Source organism: Furipterus horrens, unplaced genomic scaffold (genome assembly GCF_987537825.1).
Source record: "Furipterus horrens unplaced genomic scaffold, mFurHor1.1.pri manual_scaffold_1, whole genome shotgun sequence".
NCBI classification, from domain to species: Eukaryota; Metazoa; Chordata; class Mammalia; order Chiroptera; family Furipteridae; genus Furipterus; species Furipterus horrens.
This window is the reverse complement of record NW_028327171.1, coordinates 66316050-66341231: the sequence shown is the minus strand read 5'-3', so window position 1 is coordinate 66341231 and position 25182 is coordinate 66316050. Positions and strand designations below refer to the sequence as shown.

General features: G+C 35.7%; 1 protein-coding gene across 1 annotated transcript in view; it reads right to left on the bottom strand.

Annotated features, from left to right (window-relative positions):
* ROBO2 (roundabout guidance receptor 2) overlaps positions 1–25182 on the bottom strand; it is a 604209-nt gene that overhangs the window by 383511 nt on the left and 195516 nt on the right. The gene's annotated exons all lie outside the window — the stretch shown is intronic.

The following is a 25182-nucleotide window of genomic DNA, read 5'->3' as shown; positions in this document are numbered from 1 at the left end:
TTTATGCTTACTTCCTCACTCAGTGCTGATTTTTCCTTAATAATTTAGCAGTAATTTCTAAATATGCTTTAGGTTAATGTTTGACACATTCACTTCTGTCACGGAAGATGCCATATTTTTAAAATATAACATAAACAGCCCTGGCTGGGAAGCTCAGTTGTTTTAGAGGATTGTCCTACTACAGCAAGGTTCCATCTCTGGTCAGGGCCCATACAAGCATCAACCAATGAATGCATAAATAAGTGGAATTGATCTCTCTCTCTCTCTCTCTCTCTCTCTCTCTCACCTCTTTCTCTCTCTCTCACTTCCTCTCACTCTAAAAATCAATAAAAAATCAAAAATAATATAAAACAAATAAAATTAATATTTCATCCCCCAAATACATATACTTTTCTATTATAATTGTACCAGTACATTTCCCTCTGCTTCTGGAAAGCTTCCAACTATAGAAAAATTTTAGTAATTATCAAAGAAATGTTGAAATTATTCAAGTAAATATCACTGTAGTTTACACTGAAAGTTTTTACAGGCAGAAAAGTCAATCTTGTTCAACAGCATCTCCCAACACCTAGCATAGAACAGGTTCTCAACAAATATTTGTTGAATTATAGTACAGATTAAATAGAAGATATGAAATAACTGTTATAATATTAATTTTTACCAAAGGACTGAAATTTTAGAGGTTGAAAATGCAAAAATCTATCCTATAATGTGGCTTAATAAAATATTTTCCCATAAAAAGTACAAAATAAAACTCCTTATAACTACCAACTATGACATAGAAGCTCTGTTCTTTAAAAGAAAATAAAACTCTAAATATTTATTAAACATTTTGCATGTCATTTCAATCATAAGTAACTATCCTTATATTTTTTATTGTAATTTTTGTCCTCTGGTAAATATACAGCAGCAATCTTCAAACATCAGTGATTAGGGATTCTTGTTTATATTAGCAAAATATTTTGAACAACTGAGTTCAATATTGAGGCATTTTCACTATGTTCAATGCTATAACCACGTAATATCAGAAAATCATACAATTCTAAGAAGCAAATTCTATATGAATGTATATACACAGGAAGCACTGACTCCATTTTCTTATTGACTATGATGATATCAGAATGTGACTTGGTGTCGCTGTGGTGATAGCAAAATTACCTGGTATTTTGTAGGCCAGCATAAAGAAAAAGTCAACAGCCGCAGGTGTTTTTAATGCAAGCCAAAAAGATTTAATTAAGAAAATGCTATTGATTTCTGAATTTTAGAAATTCTTTAAAAAGAAAGAGGGGCTATTGGTTGTTTTTAATGAGTACAAACTTATTTACAGCTACATAATTTGACTAAGTAAAAAAAATGGGAGATAAAAAGGTGATATAAAACATGGTATATATAAAGATTACTACTATTTCAACCTTAACTTGTAAAAATCAGGTTGGCATATTCAAATTCCTAAAGCTTGACATTCAAATAAATCATGATGTTTAAATTCTGAAGTGTTTCATGAGCCATTTGTTAGGTTTAAATTTTAATTAGAAGACTTTTTAAAAACAAAAAAATTAATGAAATTTGCAATGCAGTTTTTGGTTACCTTGAAACACACAATGCATTCTAGCTGCAAAACTTTGAGAAAAAATCACACGAGGCCAGTGATTCATTCCTGTTTGCTGTGAACTCAAAAATATATATTACAGATGATCATTTCTTGTGCATTGCCACATGTAAGAAAGTTGGCAATTTATGATTTAAAATGCTAGTCCATTTTATAGGCTAATATATTGACCCTTTATCTTGGAGAGCCTCTTGCCAACCATGTTTCATTAGAATTCCTTAAATTATGGAACAATAACCTCAAAGGGACTGGTTTATTAGAGGTTTCTAGGCACCTTATGTACTTGTGACTTACAAATGAATTCTAAATGAATGCTAGGACAGCCAAAATCCAAAAGAAAGCTCATGTGGAAAAAGGATATATCAAAGCCTAAAGGATTTATGCTTAAATTATTGAAATTCAATTGTGAATGCATGGTTTATTTATGCTGATTTTCTTTCTGGCTGCACTGTATGCTGTAAGTCTACTGGGTTTAGGACAGAAGACAATGACTTCTTTTCTGTATATTTTAATATTTTTTCTACATCACTTATCCATATTGATAAGACTAGTGACTAAGAAATGAAAAATGTTCATTTATTGTACGTATAAGTCAACCTTCCACTCATCTGTCATTTAATTGACTAAGATCTGGATTTTCACTTACGTGAGAGAAAGCTATTCATTAGAAGAAGAAAATCTATAAAATATCCTTTTTATATCAATAAAGACAATGAAACCAAATATGGTGAAAATAAAATTATTCCATACCTACCTAATATATGATAGAACTATTATATAAATCGCATTTTACATACACCATGAACTCTGTAGTAGCAAGTTATCTAGAAGATGAATTGTATGGGAAGCTGATTATTACAAGAACAAAATATAATGAGATATGCTGTTCTCTTACTACTCTTTGTATGGAGGGTGATGTCCTGGGGTTACCTGGGGGTCCAGGCCAAGGATACACGGCTCCCTTCATTCTTCCTACATACCTCTGGCCCCTCCTCAGTTGTTGCTAAATCTGCCAAGAGCGGTGCCCCAAACAGAGGAAAGGGAGTGAATATGGAAATGCTGCTCTAGACTCTGGATTAGCAAAGGATGTACCCTTGTTGCCTGAAATTATGTTCTCTCAGAATTCTAGAGAAGACATTACTTTTCCTATTCAAGTGATAGGTATGAGCATGTGTCAACTGACTGGCCTTCTAAAATTAGGCAAATTGAACCAGTAAGCATGTCATTAAGTATTTCTGCTGTTTTACTCTGTTTGATGGAAAAAAATAAATAAATTAACATAATATATTAGCAGAAACTTTTCCCACTGTTAGCATTACCATTTTTTTTTCCAGGTGGCATATAGAACTTAGGAAGCCTACATTACAAGTTACCAGGACTGAGGCTGAACATTAATACTTTTGTGGTATAAAGTCTTTCTGCTGGAACTAACTCTAATGAAAAACTTGTGTACACTGAGTATTTAAAACATACAGTGTACTTTTCCCCCATTATTCCATATAAATGACCTAATATTTTTTTAAAAACTTGTTTCTATGTGAAAATTAAAATATATGTATTTTTCACAGATTCACTGTATGAATCTGTATTCCATACTTTATTAGAAAAGAGAAGGCTCAGACAAAAGCAGCTAATTAAAATACTCTAAATATTTCTCTAGTGTGGTATATTAACAGTGTTTAAGAATTATGTTATAACAGTGAGCTGTAATTATAACATGAAAGAATAATAATATAATTCAGCAAGCTAAAATAAATTCTAACACATCCAAATAGAATGACTACCAAGCAGAGAATGGCATTTCACAACAACTCGCTTTTTTATCCTATGCAGGTCATATAATATTTATCTTCTATTTACCAAATGTGATAATAATGTAAAATAATGTGCTCTGTTGCATAGAAAGGGTTAAGTTATGGCCTTTGTGAGCCATTAGTTGGAGATTTATTGGGGGAGTTACTAAGTCTATAGTTCAATATGTGGTGATTGAACAAGGACCATAGGTACAGATACAGAGAGAGGAAGAGAGCTGAGGCAAATGACATCCCTAGGGCTTTACAACATATGGCCCATCAGTCAAGGGTCAAGCCCCCTCACAAATTGCATGCACTTTACATAGCCATCTGCATCAATAAATTACTACCCTCCTGTAGCCAGGCACTAATGCATGAGCAAGAGGGATCAGCCCCACTTACAAATAAACGGTTTTATTTATTCTTGTACATCTTGGCCCATACTACGACCCATCATTTCTACACTAGAATTTCCTCCCATAGTCAAGCAAATCCATTATTAACTCCCAAATTCTTTACAACATACATTTGCCTTCTCCAGAGTGATGGGACATGTCCCACAGAGTAACTAAGGTGCAGGTGAAGCAGGTCAGAATGCCTATGAGAAATCGAACCGGAGGTGATGAAATGTTTCAACAGATTCATTTATGTTTTGTTTTTTGCTTAGTTTTCCTGTGGTGCCCAATAGCTGCTTGCTAGTGAAGGTTTTCTTTAACAAGCACTTTGCAATTTTAGACATTGTCCATTTACAAATAAGACTGTCAGTACTAAAGCAACTAGTTCTTTTTACTACCGCTTACATGTAGAGAGAACCTTTGAAGCTGGTAGTCCTGGGTACATTTGAACCAGCAGGCAAAATTGATCTCAATTAAGCTGTATTTTGTAAATTCAGGTGTTAGGTTTTATTGCATAATTTAAAACTTTTATGCTTCATTGGTTTTGCACAAAAATTAAAACTTACTGAGTCTCAGAGAATATCTTTCATATTTGAAAAATTATATATGTGTGTGTGTATATATATACATATACATATAACTTGGCACCCAACAAAAAGTGAACATTTCTGAAAAAGAATTAATATTTGAAAAGTTCAAAAGTTTGTAGCCATGTGATTGGCTGGTGATATTCCTAAAAAGCCATACTTTTTTTCACAAAAGCAGTGAGGGGGAATGAAAAAGAAAAGAAGGTGAAGGAGAGCAAGTGCCTATTTTGAGCCATGCATTGTGACTGTTACATAAATCACTTCATTTAATTCTTGCAACAACTCTCTGATGTGGGTGACTATTATCACTATTTTACAAATGGCAAAATGAGGACTAGGCAATATTAGTGAGAAGAGGTAGAACAGGGATTTGTAGACAATTCTGCCTGGTCCAAAAGTTACCACCAATCTTCCAAAAAAAGGAAAAAGGAAGATGCAGGGTGCAGGGAAGCTGTGATTTCCGTAGTGTGGCTTTGAAGTCATAGAATCCCAGGAGAGGGAAGGCCCTTATGTGTGATATCATTGTGTCATTATGTACAATAGCCAAGACATGCAAACATGGAAACAACCTAAGTTTCCATCAATGGATAAAATTCAGCCATGATCAAGAAGAAAATCTTGGCATTTGAGATAAAATGGATAAACCTTGAGAATATTATGCTAACAGAAACCAGCTAGGCAAAGAAAGAAAAATACTATATGCTCTAACTTATATGTCAAACTAAAATTTTGTTTTATGTCAAACAAACTATTTCATAGATACAGAAAACAGATTGGTGGTTGCCAGAGGTTGGGGTGCAGGGTTGGCAGAATGGGTGAAGGAGTTCAAAAGGTATGAACTTCCAGTTATAAAATAAGTAAGTCCTGGGATATAATGCACAGCATGGTGACTATAGTTAATAATACTGAACTGCATATTTAAAAGTTGTTAGAAGTGTAGATCTTAAACATTCTCATCACAAGAAAAAAAAAAAATTGCCACTAGGGATGGTGACAGATGTTAACCAGACCTAGCGTGCTGATTTCTTATCAATATACACAAATATCAAATTGTTGTATTATATACCTGACATTAATATATTATATTATGCCTCAATGAAATATAATAAATATTTTTTTTTAAAAAAGAAAGAAAAGAGAAGAGGTAACTGGAGATCAGCACAACTTTGAAGTGTAAGTGTGGTCCGGAACACGCTCAGTGACTGCAGATCAAGGATAGGTTCTAGGTCCATTGCTACCTGAGCAGTGAGCAGAGCAGGATTCTGAGAGATGCCCAAGATCAATGAGGGGGGAAAAAAGAGAGAGAGAAACAGAGATAAAACAGCTTAAAATAAATAGCATGAGGGAAAAGAGGAAGTTTAAATAAATGCCTCTGCCTGACTTATTCTTCAGCTTATCTGAAAAACTGGTTGAAATCTCAGCTTTTCTTATACTTTACAAGGTTGTTTCTGGATATTCTTTTGGAATATTTCCTGATTCCATATATCTTACATAATATATAAAATACATTTCTATGTACAAAAATACTAAGATACATTTCCATCAAAGATTTTTTCTTAGGCTTTGGTATGTATTGAAAGGGCACACTTGGATTTCCATAAACCCTGTGTATTTCTTTAAATACCCCAAAGTAGTCTATCAATGCAAAACTTAATTAATTACTTTTTAAATTGAGAGCAAATAGACATAGGCATGATTTAGTATGAGAAACACAGATGTGTACTTCATATGAGATTGGGCTCTAGTTCATGAAACATATTAGAGTGGACACAAGACCAAATTCTTTTGATTTAGATGGAAAGTATCTAGTAAGATTTGCATTGTAATGGATCCATTGACCCTTGGTCAAGATGGAATTGTCAATAGAAGTGTCTTATGTATGGTATGAATCATACCTAATGGTTCTATTAACATCATATTGAGATTGAAGTTTCAAGGAGCATGACTTAGAATAATGGAAATGGAAGAGGACCTTATTTATTATTTTCATTTCATTTCTGTAAGTGTATTTTTTCACTTTATATCATCCCTCATAAAGAAAAGCAGGCAATGATATACTTATTAAAATTATATCAAAGCACATAAACTTGTAAAAGGCATCCAATTTTAAAACAGATGTTTTTTTCCCCTAGAAGATCAATTCCCTAATGGCATAGACCTTAAGGAACAAGGAGGATTGGGACTAATGGAAAGAGAGAGGATTGGCAGTGAGCAAACATAGCATCTTGTGTGACTCTTGCCTCTGCTACACTCTGTAACTGTAGGTAAGTGGCTCTATTTCCTTCTCTCAGATACTGCAATTGGAAAATGAAGGTAACATGATGCCTTTCCTTCTTTTATGTCATAGTCATGTAAAGATGATTCAGATAATATAAATGAAGCTTTTGGAGCACATTAGAAAAAAATTGGTTTTTGAGTTACAACAATTATTTAAGAAATGATACCTTATTCCCTCAGAATAATTTGCCAAATTCAGTATTTAATGGACAAACCTGAACCAGACAATTTTCTAATTGTTCAGGTATTTCTTAAGGAACAGAAAAAGAAAACTTTTATGCAGTAGTATACCTGAAGAGTAGTCTGTTTTATATGCCATTTCAAAATAGAGGGGAAAATCATAAAAATTTAACATTAACATGCCTCTCTGATGGCTGAGAATAAATCTGAGTAAAGCAGAATAAATCAGGATGGAAAACACCTTTCTCCAAATATACACATATAGAAAGATTTAAAAATCTAGAAATTCATGTGGAATAGCAGTTACTACAAAATCAGTTTGGTGTATAAAAACAATGACAATAAATCTGACCAACAATGAACAAGCAAAAAGTCCATGTTAGTGATTCAAGAACTAAGCCAAAAACTGAAATTTGCCCCTGAATCTTTTAATTTTCAAATTAGATCTAGACCAGGATCCATTAATAAACAAAAAAGTATCCTCTGTTATTATAACTTATTATATAACTTTTGTAAAAAGAATATTTCAGGGAAAAATCATGGCTGTACTTTCTATTGGTTATAAGCATCGAATTTAAAACTTTAGGAACCCTAAATTTTATGACAGGTAAATAGCTTAAAGCTTAGCTTTTAAGCCATGCTTCTGTTTGGAATGGAGCTTTTTGTCAACTTGAAACATAATTCAAAAATTTACATTTCTATACCTGATCAGATGCCCCTACAAATCATTTTGCAACCTGTTCTACTGAAATCCACTATAACACAGAAAACAGAATCTTCCATTTAGCAAACATCCGATTTTGGAGAATATATTTAAGCATCATGCCTTGTTTTTTCACATTTAAAATGGAGATAATATAGAATTGTTGTGAGGATTAAATGAAATAATAACTAATATATTTAGAGTGCTACTTGGTTCATAGCAAAGTTAGCTACTATCATCATATTTATCACATTCTTTATCATCATCATAATCATCAATATCACCTGCCTTCTCAAAAATTTAATGTAATTATTTGCTTATGTTATACTTTTTCAACAATAATTTATAATGCTAATTGACAATGTTAACATAATCATCACTTCCCAGATAACTTCCAGGATATTTTAAAATATATTATCTAGAGTTTTTGTTACATATATTTTGGATTTTCTGTGTGTGTGCAAAAGAAGTAAGCTTACTTTGAAGTTCAACTTGAAGCTTATCCCTTCAGAAAAAAAGGGGGGTTTCTTCTGGAGGAATTTATTACTCAAAAAAATGTATAACTAAGGTCCACCCAAATAATTTTATGGAAAGAATACTCGGTCGTTGTGAATATACAACTCCCAGTACACCTATCAGTACAAGGACCTTTTTGTGAGTACTTTGTGCAATAAAACCTGGTTCCAGTTGATCATTTAACACTACTTGTTTCACCTCTTGTAGACTTTACAAACATAAGTAGCACAGTGTTGTCATTTTTTAATTTGCACAACAGGTTTCAAAACATAAACCAAATAGTAGCAGCCTCTGCTGTGTTGTTTAATCACTTCACATGATCTACAGCATAGAACCTATTGTTCACTTGAAATACGTTTGAACTTCACTTCAAAGATATCCTCTAGCTACTGTATGAAATGATTTCATTGGTGATACGTTTCTTTCCAACCATAATTTTGTAAAGTATTATTTTTCCACCAAGAAAAAGAATGTACAAAATTAAAGTGGTGAAAATCACTAGGTGAGCTGCTTTAAGACATTATTTTTCAGGGGATCTAAAATGTCAGTGAGTGAATGGATACTGCAGCGTACTGTAAACTTTTCTTCCACTTCATTCACACGAAAGATGAAACCTGAAATGTCTTCCTTCAGCAACAGAGCACCCAGAAGTTTTGCCATAGTTGTATTGATTTTCTTCCAGCTGAGGTAATAAACCAATTAAAAAATATGCACACACACACACACCTACCTGTTATCTTAGCATTTCACTGCCAATATATGAAGTGATAGTGTTATGATTTTTTTTATTTAAATATATCCTTATATATAAAAGCACACATTGCCCAGAGCAAAGGATTACGCCTCAATCAAAACTCATTTTTATGCCATTTCATTAGAGAATTGACAACACAGTGTAGCAATATGTCTTGTTCTTTCCAAGACTAGACATAATTTTAAAAGGTCTATTCTCAGTCTACAGAAAAGCTTTAACAGCTTATTTCTATTTAAAATGTCTTTGGAGACAATATCATTCTTGCCTTGGATCTAATTGTAGCTGTTTTCTTAAGTGGCTACATAACTTGTAATTCTGCTTCTGTGACTCTCCTGTGTGTCCCACAAGCACATGTTCGCTGCTTTGGAACAGGCATGCATGGAAGTCCTGTCTCCATCATTCTACATGGCTTTATTTAAAATGCAGCACCTCATTTCAATCCCACATATATAAAGCAGAGGCAGTGCTCCAACTGGACTGTCTTCCCAACACTCTCTTCACTTTGAAATATCTCCTCGAATACATAACAGGCCAATTAGGAACCATAAGCTTGGGAGGGTCTCATTTCCTCACTAATTCTGGGTTGGCAGCCTCTCAGTGACATCCACATGAATCCCAGATATCAGGAAGAGGTTTCAAAGAGGTCAAACAAATGCAGTTTCCTCACATCCCCTGCCTGTCTGCAGCCTTGATCCATATCCCCTACACCCAAAGTCATCACCAAAGGTGAGGTTACCCACTGGGGCAGCACAGCTGTCAGCACAGTGGAAGTGGAGGGAACACTACACAATTATTAGGTCATTCCATCATTTCAGGGTCTCTATTATCGTGACTGACTCTCTGTCAGTCACACTGTCATCAAATAATTGTACAAACCTCATCTTCACTTCCATTCTGTCTCTATGTCTTGTGTGACCTTGGGTAAGTCATTTACACTCCCGGATCAAATTCCTTTTGCCAGATATAACACATGGAATTACTGTTCAAGCTGAATCTTTGTGCTATATCACTTAATTTAAAATGATGGGTTTATTGAAATTTAAAACTGTGAATCAACTTGGTTCAATTTTGAGAAATTTCTTCAGTCACATTTCTAAGGATCACAAATGGCCCTGACTTGCAGGTGTATCTTCAAATGCCTCCGTTCATTGATTGCTGAGAAATAAAACATTTTTTTTTTAATTTCACAGAAATTAAAATGCTGTTTAGTTGTGCTGTGGGCCATTTCTCCTCAATTAGAGATCAATATGCTATTTTGACAGGTTGGACACAGGGCTATATTAAGGTATGTTTTCCATTTCAATGATAAATGAGTTAAATAATATATTTAATAAGTCATCAGAGTATTCATATTTCTCCCCAAATCCACAATGGGCTCCTATGGATCCATGAACAACACCCTAACTTAGTGCTATAAGAACCAGCCCCTTCTTCCCTAGTCTCTGTGACCACCTGTTTCATTAGTTCTGTAAGACATTGCAGATACATTAAAAGGAATAAGTTGACAGCAAGTGAGAGTCATTCAAAGGGAAATTCTAACCAGCATGACAGGAAGACCTCATAAATGGCCTGACCCTCAGCGTGTCCCACAGGTAGTGAGACGGCCCAGCAAAGCTATTAGTGTAAACATTCAAGAGACAATAAAGAAGGCCGGCCAGAGCCCCAGATGGTGCCGCCGTAAAAATACATTCCAAAGCTTGGCATCTGGATTTAGCAGCTGCCACGCATAGCCCATATGTGGCAATAAATATTGGTTCTGAGGTTGGAATAGCTAGAGGTTAGGGTCAAATGGAGCCATCTGAACCATCACAATGGAGCAAACAGACAAAGCATGGAAGTGATTGTGAAATGGCATGTAATTTTTCATATCTCTTACTCCCTTTATTATTGTCAGCTGCTGAAATGCTAAGGTAAACTTTCAGCGAATAAGGGTTTATTTGTCAAAGGACAGCAGCAAGTTAGCAATCACCATTTTTTTGCTTTTGTTCTTTATTTTGCCTACTTGCAAATATACTCTCATCTATCTCTTTGTCATCAAATTCTTAGTACTTCCCTTCTATTACTATTGTTTATGACAAATCTCTTAGTAACCAATTATCTTCGTTTGAAAATGTAAAATTATTTTCATGCATTCATTATATGTTTATTCATGTTGCAACTATTTTATTGATGATTTTCTATGGGTCAGGTACTGTTCCCAGCACCAAAGATATAAGGATACACAAAACAAAGTTCCAACTCTCATGCTGGTTACATTCCACAAATGCTATGTTGGTTCCTTAATGTTTATTGGACACTGACCATACACCCTATGCCACTCATCTCCGGGAGAGAGGAAATTCTATTCAAGGAGACGGACAAGAAAACAGGTAATAACAAGTGAGTGAAATGCTAAGTACAAAAGCAGAAGATACTTTTTTGAGAACACAGAAAAGAGTGACTCGATTGGACAGGAATCTGAGGAAAGTATTAGGGAAGTCTCTGCAAGCAAGGGAGACTCACCTGAGAACTGAAGGCTTAGATGGAATAAGGCAAGGGACAAGCAGGGAAAAGAACAACCCAAGGAAGGAAAAGTGAGTGTGCAGCGCTCAGTCCATTGTTTTGTTGGACTGGAATCTAAAATGGGAGGAGGATATGGAAGAAGGTGGGCAGCAGTGACCAACCATGAAGGGTTTTTGCAAAGTACTCTTTAAGTGGAAGACATTTTGTTCTCACAGAAACCTGATTGGGGAAATTTATCAACACATAAATATCTGTCTACGAATAAAAAGTATATATTCCCAAGAATGATATCTATGAAGTTGAGGAGTGAAATCTAGCTTATTTACATCCAGAAGGTCATTGAGGAGGCATTTATACTAGAATTTGATGAACAGGTAGAACTTTAGAGAAGAGGATCACGGTCAATTAAGCAAGGAGAATATTGAAATACTTGAAACTCTTATTTGGTCTTTTATTTAAAATTTTCTTTCTTACTTGATCTTTTAAAATGAACTGCTTCTCTGAGGAAAATTAGCTTACCTTTTCAACTTCTTAAATTCAGAAAATATAGGAAGAATGTATGATGAAGTACAATGTACCAGAGACTGAAATATCATTAGCAGCAATGTTCTCCTCTCCCATCACATTGTTAAGCATATTTTCTAATTATTTTGGTTATAACTTAAACAAACAGTGATCCTGCTTCTGACGTAAGAGTTAACCTAAAATTTCCAGCTACACTTTCACCAGAGATCCATAAGTGAATTTGAACTAGATCTGCCTTTCTAACCTCCAATACATATTTTCATGGCACATCAGCCTCTCTCTGACATGCTAGTGCATTATTTCAAAATTATGAAATGTATCTCATCAACACAGTAAGTTGTATACCATTTGTCATATACTTACTACCTAGAGTTTAATACAGGTGTTTTTACTTCAGATTCAACTTGAGACATGTTAGCTAAAGAAAGATTTAAATGGCATTATAACAAGGCATTTTATTTTAGACAGATTCAAATAAACTATCCTGACAACTTAATATCAAAATATTTTTATGGCATTGCTCCTTATTACACATTATTTTGCCTATAAGTCATAATCTATAATCTAATCTGAAAATACTGGTAACAATAACTTCAATTAGACCACTGACATCTCATGTCTTAAATTGGAATTAGAAAACCTTAAAAGCCCTGAATTCTGCCCAAATACTCAGAATAGTTAGGTAATCAATCCTATGCTAAGCTAAGCTGATATTGCTGAAAACAGAAGTTTAACCATTTATTTTACCAAGACTTTTTCACTGTTTACACACAGACTCCATTGGCCTTAATCTTTACCAAGAATTTGCTTCTCTAAAAATTAGCACTTTTTATTTCTTTAAGTCAAATATAGCAACCTCTTATTATTTCTAGCAATCATTCTGTTTGTAGTACTGTTTTCCCCCTATTTAAGTCCAACATGCATGCCCATTTTCAGGGTCTCTGCGTTGGACTACAACAGCTTGTTAATTAAATCTTGCTAGTTCCAGCCATCTCAGCATTCAAAAGGGCTTCTAAAATCCCACCTGCTCTGTCAAGCTCTTCAGCAATCAAGACCGTTGTTTGCTCTGCCTTGTCATAACTTTTGGGCTACATCCTGTTTGCTGAAAAGCCAATCTTTTCTCCGATATGGCTTGCTTAGGGCCCAGTCTACTTAGTGCATTCTGTGTATTTAAATGGTAAAACAGAAGCTGGGGATCACAGGGATTCTCATTTCAGATTATCAAGTGTTTTGATAGCTCTTAATTATTGACAACAGACAGTGTCATGGAAGAGTTTGCATACGCCACACAACTAGGTAATATGAAACCTTGCACCACTCCTTGGCAATCACCTCTCTGCTTAGATGTGGTATGGGAAGGAGGGGAACACCAGGTGTCCACCAACAAGGATAGACTTTGTGGATTAGTAAAAAAAGTGAGAGAGAGCTAATGAGGTTGTAGTCTAGGAAGGCTTTCATTAGCAGTTGCATATTAGTGCATAATTTGGAGGTTGATTTCAAAAGGCTCTAAAAATTGCCTGAGAAATTGCTGGGGCACAATGAAAATTACTGAGACACAGTTGGCTGGCTTACTCAGACATTGCCGGGGTTTGTTTGTTTGGGTGTTTCTTGAGAGTCTTGGTTTCATACTCTTCTCTTAGCAAAGGCTCTCATGAGACTAGCCTATTCCTCTTCCCTCCATTCTCCACAAATACAGTAACATACAATAGATTTTTTGTACTGATGTTTAAGCCTCCTACCATCATTAAGTTAAATAAGAGATGAGATGCCAAGATGTTTATGCTGAATAAAAGTGCTGCTTCTTTTTTTTAACACAGACATACATCTGTAGACACATGCACATACACACCACACTCTTTTTGAGAAACACACTAGCATGTTACTCCTATGACCTCTTGTATTTTATGATGTTGATATTATCCTCATCACGCACATAAGGAAATAGGTTAAGTAATTTTCCCAAATTGCATAACTTATAACTAGTACAGACTTGTTTTAGTACAAAGATAATATACAAACATTTCTTAAACATTATAAAATATAATCTAAGTGGATAATACTTAAGTACTGAAGTTTTTAATATTTCTAAAATTGTAAAAGGGAAAGAATTTGAGATTTGTCTTCTGTTGTCATCTCTACTATTTTGATCTATTAACCCAATTCCTGCTAAAGCAAGTAAAACAGGAGGATCACTGGCACCTAAAGACAAATTATCTACATACAAACAAAATATAGATCAACTGTTCCTTGGATTAATGGGTTTATAGAAAGATTAGAGATGACAACAGACCTGGCTTGCAACCTGCAGTAACTACTCAACCTCCAAGCAGTAACACTGCCGGTCGGTTTTACGAACATTGTTAAATGTGAAGAAGTAGTGAAGACTTTCATTCTCACACACCCATAGGATTTTTTTTTTTTTTTTTGGCAAGCCTGTTTTTTCATTGCTTTTTATGGAATGAGTTAAAAGGTATTTTCCAGATAAAAACTGTGTTGGTGTTTAAGATCTGCTTAAGAATAGAATGGCTGCTTGCACCATGAACACAAAAAGAATCCGAAAATAAATTTAGATCCTACTCTTGGCCCTGGTCTGTATCCTGTGATGCCTGTAAAACAGCTTTGCTCTTCAAGTCTGTAGGATTCCTGATTTGCTTTAGTAAGAGTTTGGGTAGTCTAGAAAAACTATATTGCGCTCCCATAAACTATTAGGCTTCTGAATTCAGAAACTAAGAGTTTAGCTACCACTGGATATCTTTGTTACTTCTCAGTACTTCAGAGGTTAATTATACTCACTGGAGCCTCTCTCTGAAATATACATACAACCACACGGTGGCAGTATAGATTTGTGGTCACATGGTTAAGAACTCCAAAGAATAAAGCTTAACTATATTCATTATATCATCTCTACCCACCAGTTGAATTGTTCTAAAACATGACACTTTATACTAGGCTTATTTTATTAATTCTTACAAATTTTCACTTTCCAACACTTTAAATTTATGTGCTCTTAAAAGAGGCTTTCTATACATTTAGACTCATATGACTTAACTTAAATTCCAAACTTCCAAGAAGAGTTTGGTTCCCCAAGTTCATATTTCACTGAGTGATATCACATCTGTATGTCTTTTACTAAAATGAAATCCAGTCTTACCGGCGTTAAAGTCTTCCTCCCTAGATATTTTCAATCTTAGTGAAAACTCTCACCTTCTCAATTCTCCCTTTAACAGTACAGTATAAAGTTTACATTTCAGAATATTTCTCTCTGTAAGAAAAGATATCAGGCCTTGTTCTATTACACACACAATTAGCAACTGAACTTTAATGGAAAGGCCATTCGACCTTGGGTCAAATGATCTGGGACTTGTTCTTATTTTGCCAGTATGTTAGTGGGTGACTTTGAACATGACACTTAACCCCTATGACCCTGGGTTTCCTCTTCTGTCAAATGGATACGGTGGTTCAATAAAGAAATAAGGGTTAAATAAAAGTAAATGAAATAGTACTTAAACAGACTAGACCTTTAAGGAATGTTATTCCATAACTACTTTAACTTCTCTCTCTAAGGTAACAACCAACAAAAAGATTATAAAGAAAAAAACAACTTATAATAAAACCAAAATTTAAAAAGTAGAACAACTCTCTGTTTCCTAAGAGTTCTAAAAGGAGTCCAGCATCAACATCGCATAAGACTATCAGAATCTTTGGCAGTTTAGTCCTCAGATTTTAAGTTCCCAGATTAGAGAAGGGGTCTAAAATCATCATTCATTCAAAAAGGCAGAAAAGAATATCTTAATTATTTACCATTGTAAAGCTACTCTGAAGGTTTAGTCTTCTTTTTACTTCTTGAGCAACACCTACATTATTCAAATTTAACCTTTGTATTGATCCAATTAAAATATAAACACACTGATGTAATACAGAAGTCATTATTCACTAGAATAGCAGAAAATTATTCCTTTAAAGATAAAACAAAGCAATATATTCTTTATCTTCTCAAACAAAATCAAAAGTAACTACTTAGCTAAATTCTCCTTAAATGTAGTGATGGAACAAACAAAAAAAGAATATCAAAAACATGTGTCCAATATGTCCTTTTTATTTTAAAAATATATTTCAATTAATATAGATTATGATTCTTATACAACGTCAACTTCTATTTATGGTTCTAGGTCATTCACTATTATTTCTGGTTAACTGCATCTGTATCTAGAGCTTAGATCCATATCTGTGTCTATAAAAGACAACAATCTGCTTAAAACCCAAATATTAAGAATGGGATAATACTGTATTCCAATTCCATTGGCCTACTACTCAAATATGTTGCCATATCTCAGTGGCAAAAAACCCCTAAAAAACAAACAAACAAACAAACAAACAAACAAAAAACACTCCATCTTCTATCATTTATTTATTTATATTATTGACCCTACACACTATACATATGTACCCACTTCCCCAGCCCTCTGTCCGCCTCCACACAGCCCCTGCGCCCCCTCCCTCTGGTCATCACCATGCTTCTTTTTATTTATTTTTATTTTTTCTTCTTTTTTTATCGTATTTTTTTCCATTACCATTTAGTTCCCTTATACTCCCCTCCCCTCACTGCAGTCACCACACTGTTGTCCACATCCATGAGTCCTTTTTCCTTTTTGCTCAATCCATCTACCCGGATCCCTCCCTCTCACCGGTCATCTGCTCTCCATCTATGAGTCTGTCTCCATCTTGCTTGTTAGGTCAGACTCATTAGATTCCACGTATGAGTCATATGGCATTGGTCTTTCAGTTTTCTATCATTGTAAACTGGTCCAGATCATCACTGATCACACTGCATGATTTTCATTGCCCAACAAGATTTTGATTCTTCCTCTACAGAGAAACTTTGTTTCATATTAGGACACACACCTCACAATAGTTTGATGCTATTAGATTTAAGCTTTTAAAAAGACAAAACTTAAGAAGATTTTTTCTTGGAATAGAGCTATATAATGAATATTAAACTTATATCTGCAGTTTATGTCACATGGCTATAGGGAAACTTCCAGAGAAATCATTTTTCTCTACTCAGTTTGATTTAAATACTACTTTCACACAAGTATATTTAAGTACTTGATTTAACTTGTAGTAATCTTTCCTTTGCTTGTATAAATTTTTGCTGTTTATTTAGAAATAAACATGTCTTTTATAAATATTTCCTAGAAGACACAATAGTCTGCCTAATATTGTCACTGAGGAAAAATTTGAAGACTTTCATTCAAAATAATGGAGTACATAAATGCTGTGCTTGCCTTCTCCCAAAACCACATCAAAATGACAACTAAACTTCAGAACAACCACCAGGAGAACCAGCTGAAGACTAGCTAAACCGAATTTCTGTAAGAAGCCATATCAAGATTCTTAGAATGGGCAGAGACACAGAACAAGCAGGTCCCATATCCAAAGTGCAGAAGCTAAGAAACAAGAGAGATATCTCAGGAAGAACAAAGCATCTCAGACCCACACCAGGACCCCCAGCCTAGGGTTCCAATGCCAGGAAGAGGGTCCCCCATAACATCTGGCTATGAAAACCAGGGGGGATCATGGCTGAGTGATATGAAGGGCTTCAGGAGTTTGAGGCTTTGCAAGTGTTACAGCGACCACACACAGACTCACTTCCTCATGAACTTACTCTCTAGGAGCTCCAGTGTTGGGGCAGTGGCTCAGAAAGCACAAGGGGCATAGGGAGAATTAATTAACTAGCTTCAAGGAACAGGCTGGAAGGGCAAGGCAAAGGGCAGCTCTCCCAGGGACAATAGGGCTGGCAGACAAAGTGGTCTCTTAGTTGAGCCTTTCCCCACCCAGGTGGCAGGCACAGAGGGGCACCAAATCTGAGCTCTCCATTAACTTGACTAACACCCTTCATCCTTCCCTGCAGATGCCCTAAGACCATGGCCCACCCAGCTCACACACCCAGCCAGTACCTCTTCCAGCAGATTTTTCATGTAAACAACCTGTTGCGGCTCACACTGTGGACTTTCCTAAAATCTCTCAAAAGTGTGCAAACCCCAAACAATCAGTGTCTGGCCTAGGTATGCCCCATGCCTCTTGCTAAGGGGTCCTAACCCAAGCAGCCTCAGTTCTCAGCTTAGACACTTCCAGGTGCCCCCAAGCCCAGGACAGGTGGCAACTAAATGTAGATCACTTTGTAGCTCCTACCAGGTGAATCTCAAGTCAGGCTCAGGCAATGGTTGACCATGGCCTGCCCAGAGCTCCTCCCATAAGGCCCCAGAACCAACATACCTGGTGGCAGGCATCAGACCACCCACCAGAGTAGAACACAACCAACTCCACAAGTTATACACCCAAAGGATGAAACTGGCAGGCACCAGAGCTCTGCTAAAGCAAATCCCACTCCATAGGGTCAGCCCCCACAAAACAGCATTCATCACAGCCAGTCAGCCTGAGGACCAATCCCACCCACTGATGTGCCAACAACAATCAAGGCTAAACTACAGTGAGAGAGCACACACGACTCACATAAGGAATACTCCCAAACAAGATGAACCAAAAGAAGTCAAAACCAAGAGACATCATGGGGCCAAAGCAAAACATATTATGATTAAAATGTGAAAGGTTAAAGACAAAGGGAGACTCTTTAAATTAGCAAGAGAAAAAGTTACCCACAAGCAAACTCCCATGAGACTATCTGCTGATTCCTCAACAAAAACTTTGTTGGCTATAAGGGATTGGCACAAAATATAAAAAGCAAGAGCCCGTGACCAAGATTAACTTTAGAATCGAAAAAAAGATATCGTATTTTTCACACCGTAAGATGCAGTTTTTTCTCCCCAAAAGTGGGGGGAAATGTCTGTGCGTCTTATGGAGTGAATATTGCGTCACAGACCATTATGTGTATTATCTGACCTGTCAGCGGTGGCGACAGCTGTTAGAAGAGTAAGCGGTGGGCCCATGAGAAAGCCTTGGGGATGCTTAATGTCCCACTTTACTGCTGAATCTCAGGGTGTCTGGTCAGTTACCGTCCACCTCTGCCCATCACCCAGGACCTGAGAGAGTGCAGAGAACCACCTGACACTCCCAGCTACAACCGCTGACCTATTGAATCAGCTGAGGCTAATAACTGGTATGAGGCACAGTGCCAATTGCCAATAGTCTTTGACACTGGGTGGGGTCTGTGTCAGTAGAACCACCTCCAGTCATCAATCACTGTGTCTTAAGCCCTGCCAATCACGAGAGGCAGATGGGTGGAGCTGAAGTAACATGTACACCCTACATTTATTCTACACTCTTAAACCTACATAACTTTAACAACATATGTATACAGTACTGCAAAATCCTGTGACATAGCGAAAAATCCGCGATAAATAATTAAATAATATTTTTAAAAATCCCACAATACAGTGTGGCCACAATAAGTGAACCACGATATAGAGAGGGACTACTGTACTCGGCTGGCTACTGGCTCCATTAGATGGTACAGCTGTCTCGTCTACCTCCATACTGTTGTCAGTGCACACCAGATTACTGTGTGAGGAGGCCAGCAGTAACTGGGTGAGCAGCTATAAATGCTGAAGTGTGTAGTATATAAAGGGAGTTATGCTGGGGTCACTATTCTAGTAGTAACACAGGCACTGGGGGTAGTCCACCAGAACCTGTAAGTAGGATAGTGATACTCTCAGTGACTGTTACAACTAGTGATACCTCTTAATTCCCTCAATGCTTGTTATTAAAGGCCCCCATAAATTCTGACACTAGCTATGATGATTTATTGGGGTTCCCAAAAATCTAGAAGAGTATTTGAACCTTAAAGTCTCTCTTCATTTGTTAATGACAGTGATGATGTTCTTAATACCATTGCTAACTGCTGTTCACTTTACATGGTTGAAATATTATTCTGTCATATTTTATAAAATATTTTAGTACACCATTTGGTTCAGAATGTTTTTTTTTTCTTGTTTTCCTCCTCTAAACCCAGGTGCGTCTAATGGTCAGGTGCATCTTATAGTGTGAAAAATACAGTAGTTTCCCAGACAAAAAAAAAAAAAAAAAAAAAAAAACTAAAAAAGTTCATCACTAAACCAGTATTACAAGAAATGTTAAAAGGACTTCTTTAAGAAGAAAAGATAAAAATATGAATACAAAATATACAAAAAAATTATCAGTGAAAAGGGGAAACATGATAAAAGCAGTGAATCAATCAACTATAAAACTAATACAAAGGTTAAAAGGCAAAAGTAGGGATTTTATATATAAATACAACAGAAACCAAGGGATACACAAAAGAGCACACACAAAAGTAATTAATGTCAAAAACATAAACATTGGGAGGGTGAGTAAAAATTGTCATGCTTTTTAGAATATGTTCAAACTTAAGCAACCATCAACTTAAAACAGATTGCTGTAAATATGGTATTTGTCTTTGTCTGATTTATTCACTTCACATGATACACTCTAGGTCTACCCATGTTGTTGCAAATAGCAAGATTTCATTCATTTTATGTCTAAGTAATTGTCTATTGAATATATGAGGTCTTTCTGGATAAAGTCCAGCCATTGTTAATATGATGAGAATAGTTTGTGAGACATTGATATAACCAGGCAGCCAAGGAGAGTGGCCTGAAATGCACATGTGTGAACAATGACAGCTTCACTGTACTAATCAGGGAGGGTGATAGATGCCATTGAGTGAGTATGTGTACTGTGTGACCATCGCATTCAAAATGACTGAGCGAGTAGAGCAATTAATTTGCACCAAATTTTGTGTTAAGATTGAACATTCCTCCGTGAAAACTATTTGGATAATTGAGAAGGCTGCAGCTATGGGCAACTGGTGACTGGCAGCTTCATCACGACAATGAGCCCACTCGTGCATCACATCTTGTGCAGTTTTTTGTTGTTGTTGTTTGTTTGTTTTGGCAAAACACCCAGGTGACCCATACCCTCATACAGCCCAGATTAAGAGCACTGTGACTTCTGGCTTTTCCCAAAACTAAAATCACCGTTGAAAAAAATAGATTTAAGACCATTGATGATATTCAGGAAAATACACTGGGGCAGCTGATGGCGATTTGGAGAACTGTGTAAGGTCCCAATGTGCCTACTTTTAAGGGGACTGAGGCATCATTGTCCTATGTACAATGTTTCTTGTATCTTGTATTTTCTTCAGTCAATGTCTCTATTTTGTATATTAAACAGCTGGATACTCTCTGGACTTACCTTTTCTATGTATCGCACCTTCTTTATCCAATTATCCATTGATTGTGAAGTGGGCAATATCAAGGACAGTGCCTGTTCCAGTCAGTTAACACTTTAGTGTTTGATTCTGAAGGAAAAAAAAAACTGTCTGCCTCTGCTACTATTTTATGCGCTTATCACAGTAATGTTGCCCAAAACTGTACTTTGAGTAGTTTAACTAACTGCCTTCTCAGGAAAGATTTTTTTTTTTTGTTTGTTTGTTTGTTTAAACCTGAAAGTAAAGCCAACAATCTGCTAAGAATATAATCGCTATCTCACAGATACACTGCTTTTAAGCATAATGACACCAGCTCTGTCACGCCTCCAGCAGGAAGGGTAAAGGAAGACAGGATATTGACGGGGAAAGGAGGAGGCATCTCTACCTGGAGAATGTTAAGAGACAGCATGGAAGGTGACAGTAATTTCATTGAAAGCCTAATATGGGACAGTCCAGTCCAGGCATCTTTGAAAATTACCAGACAGGATCCTCAAAGTGAGCTTCTTAGGTAGCCTGGGGGCCTCCATCATACAGACAAGGAGACTTAAAATGACACAAGTTAAATAACTTGACCAAGATTACAAAGTAAGTCAACCAAATGCTAAGGCAGAATTCAGTTCTAGGCTTTTCTACAGCTAAAATTAATATGCTAGTCTATACCATAGTGGTTTTGAAGTAGGCTAGTCATTTTAGTTATGACTTCAAAAAATGCAATAGCAATATTTAAGGGTATAATTGACTTTCTGCATGTATAATAATAGTGTGCTATAACACAGGTTTTCTGTTTTTATACAGAAAATAAAAGTATTTTGAGATGATGCCATAAAAGCAGTGTTCCTCAGGTAAAACTTACACCTGGAAAATCAGGAAAAAACAGTAAGTCTAATACTTAGAAACTTTACAGGCAGCTCTTAGTTTTATATGGCAATAGATATAGATCCTAGAAATCACAATCATCAATATCATCACTGTCATAGTTATGAATTCATAAGTAAATATTAGGTTTCATATGTTTCCATCTGTTGGGATCTGTAAACTTTTAAAATATAAAACTATGAAATTTCTAAAATGTAGATTAACAACCTCATTTTAATGTGATAGATGCCATTATTCAGCTAAAACTAAATATCACTTGCAATATGAACATTAAGGTTGTCTGTCAGGTACCATGTGAAGACCAACCATCATTTCCATTCAAAATTTGCAAAAGTGTTGTTTACAGAATGTTAAATTGTCTAATAGTCTTCACTTTTCACTAAGCCCTTTTTATATGTATGAAACTTTGATTATTTCTCTGTAGATCATGAACATTAAAGAGAAATAACAGCAGAATACTTCATCATAAGGTGGTTTTCTGGTAACCTAGCAAAAGCATGTTTTTTCTTGCAAATTAAATTTTTTTTTTAAATTCTGATAAAGAACTTTCACACTTATGAGAATAAAATTGATGGACTTAAATCCCAGAAAAACTTGTATTCAAATGATCTCCCAAACTCATTTTATTGAGTAATTTAAGTAAGTGCTATTACTAATTTAATGACATAATTTTACTTGTTTTACATCAAACAGTTCATAAGTAATAGATCAGAATTAAATTCAAGATCAGTTGGATGTTTTCAAATGCTAAGAGAAATGGTGAAAAACCCAAGAAAAAGAGTAAGCAGGTGACATTTTCAAAGTCAACATAGTGACTTTCTGTCAAGAAAGATAATTCCATCACTCAGAATTTCTGGTCATAGGGTAAATATTCTATAAGTAAACAATTACTCTTACCAAAGAGACAAAGACAAGTCCATGCACTTGCAGAAAATAACATTCGGGATGTGAATATGGAATTACACTCATCAACAAATCTAATCAAGCCCCATGTGCGCTCAGCCTAATGCTAGTCCAATTCTAAACTTTATGAAAGAAAGACAGTACATTCTCACCTAAAACATAAACAGAGTTTGCCAATTGCTCTCGTATCTCCATGACAACCTCCTCCTGCTTGCTCCAGGAATAAAGGGTAGACTCAAACCTTGGGAGCTATTCTGAGCTATTCTTGGGAATAGCATTACACAATTCCACAGCAATTCATTAGTGATACATTTAAGTTAAATAAAGCAGTTCTAAGCATGGAATCCTTCACTGAAGACGTAGATTAAAACCTTCGATCTCTTCAGAATGCTTCATGTCTTGGCAGATAACCACTAAAATAATAAATGCAGTTATTTACTAAAAGTAACACTTTTAAAATTTGTCCCATTTTTTTTTCCTTCCAGAGAGTTTCCCTTAAATATTTCATTAGATTGAAGAGTCCACACCACCCTCCTTCAACTTCCAGTACCATTTGTCAGTGACCAGGTAAGCAATAAGTGTTTGGGGAACCAAATAAACATTTATTTCAAACAGCCAATAAATCTTCCTGTGTTTTTGACTTTAAAAAATGCCCCCAAGAGATAGCTTGTATAAAATAAGATAAAGTCCAGCTATAATCAAGAGGAATATTCTGTCCAAGAAACGCCACTTATTTAAAGAAATTCATTGTTTACCAGAAAAGTGCTAAATGTATTTCTTGATAGCTTTAAGAATATTTTAGGGAATCTATACTATCTTGCCTTAGGGTTTCATCAGAAAGGAAAGTAAAATGTTGAGTGCCAACACAGTAATAGACGGTTGACATGTCATGATTCACGTGGCCTTGAAAATGCCAAAGTGAGAGAATCTTTGACTTGGGGCAGCGCTCATTTTGTTATCTCGTATTTCACATTTATTTCTTACATAGATAATGGTTTAGACCTGGCCTTACCATTAAATTATCTTCCATACTACTAAGGATTGATCCAGCCCATAGAGTTGGGATTAGAGTAAGTGTAGCCACAAAATCTTAGGGTTAAATTTGTCTACATTGCTTCCGCGCCGCCCACCCCCTTATTTACCCAACATTCACCTATATTTATACACTTGGTAGCTTGAAGCCAAACTCAATTCTCAATCCTACCTCAGGAGTCTTATAGAATTCAGGGAAGAGCTCATGGATCTCTCTCTCTCTTTGTGCCGAAGAAGGCACAAACTCATTTAAAAGTGGGTTAGATTCACTACTCCTTTACTGTTTACCCAAGGGGCAAGAAATTCCAAATAATTAAGTAGGAAGAACTGTCTAGCCACTAATCATTGACCTTATTCACAGTCTATATTGTTTGTCATAACACTACTATACATATGTGTTTTAAGTTCACATTATATAATTAACTTCCCATAGTAACTACTAAAAAATGGACCTTAACTCTGATTCAATTGGCAAAATGTTCACAGTGGTGATTTCATTGATTACAACATACCTACTGAATGGTATACTATTTATTTTTATGCTTCAGACAGATCCTTCAGCTAGTCAAAATTTACAATTTGATAAATAAGCAATAGCTCCTTTTTAATTCTCTGATACTGGGTATTACTTAATTTTTTAAAAAAATATTATGGTTCCATTTATATGCTATTGAGAAAGACACATGTGGCAGTTTTTCCCTCACCCTGAAGGAAAGTCAGAAGCCATACTTGTTTGCCACAGTTTCTCTGATGTCCCCATTGTATTCACAAATCTCATTCTATGGAGAGTTGAGCTAAATGACTCTGTATGTTAATTATGTGCTCTGGGAGCACAAAGAAGAAATAAAAAGTTATTACCTTCCCAAGTTTCTCAGGTAATGAGACCCACTTCTGGAGATCTGTGGCACTGTACCACAATCTATCATGAGAATGAGCTCTGCAGTAAAATGCACAGAATTAATTTTTTAATGAAAATCCTCTACTGGTTTCCTCAGTCAAATATACGTGACAAATGTCACTGGGCAATGTCATTACCAGTTAACCAGCACCAGGCCTTTAGAACAGATGGTATAGCGATGCCTTTTCAGCAGCGAGGCCAGCTAATTTCAGCCACCTCCTCATGAAAAGGAAATAAAATAAACTTGGCTCCATGTCACTCAAACATGACAGTACTTTGGATTTCTCCCCCCATGATGTTTTTTAGCCTTGAGGCAGATATGACAGGCACCTTATTAAATTCCAAAAATAAATGTGGAGCAAAAAGGAAGTGCATTCCGATGAGACATCCAACTTGTTAAAATGCA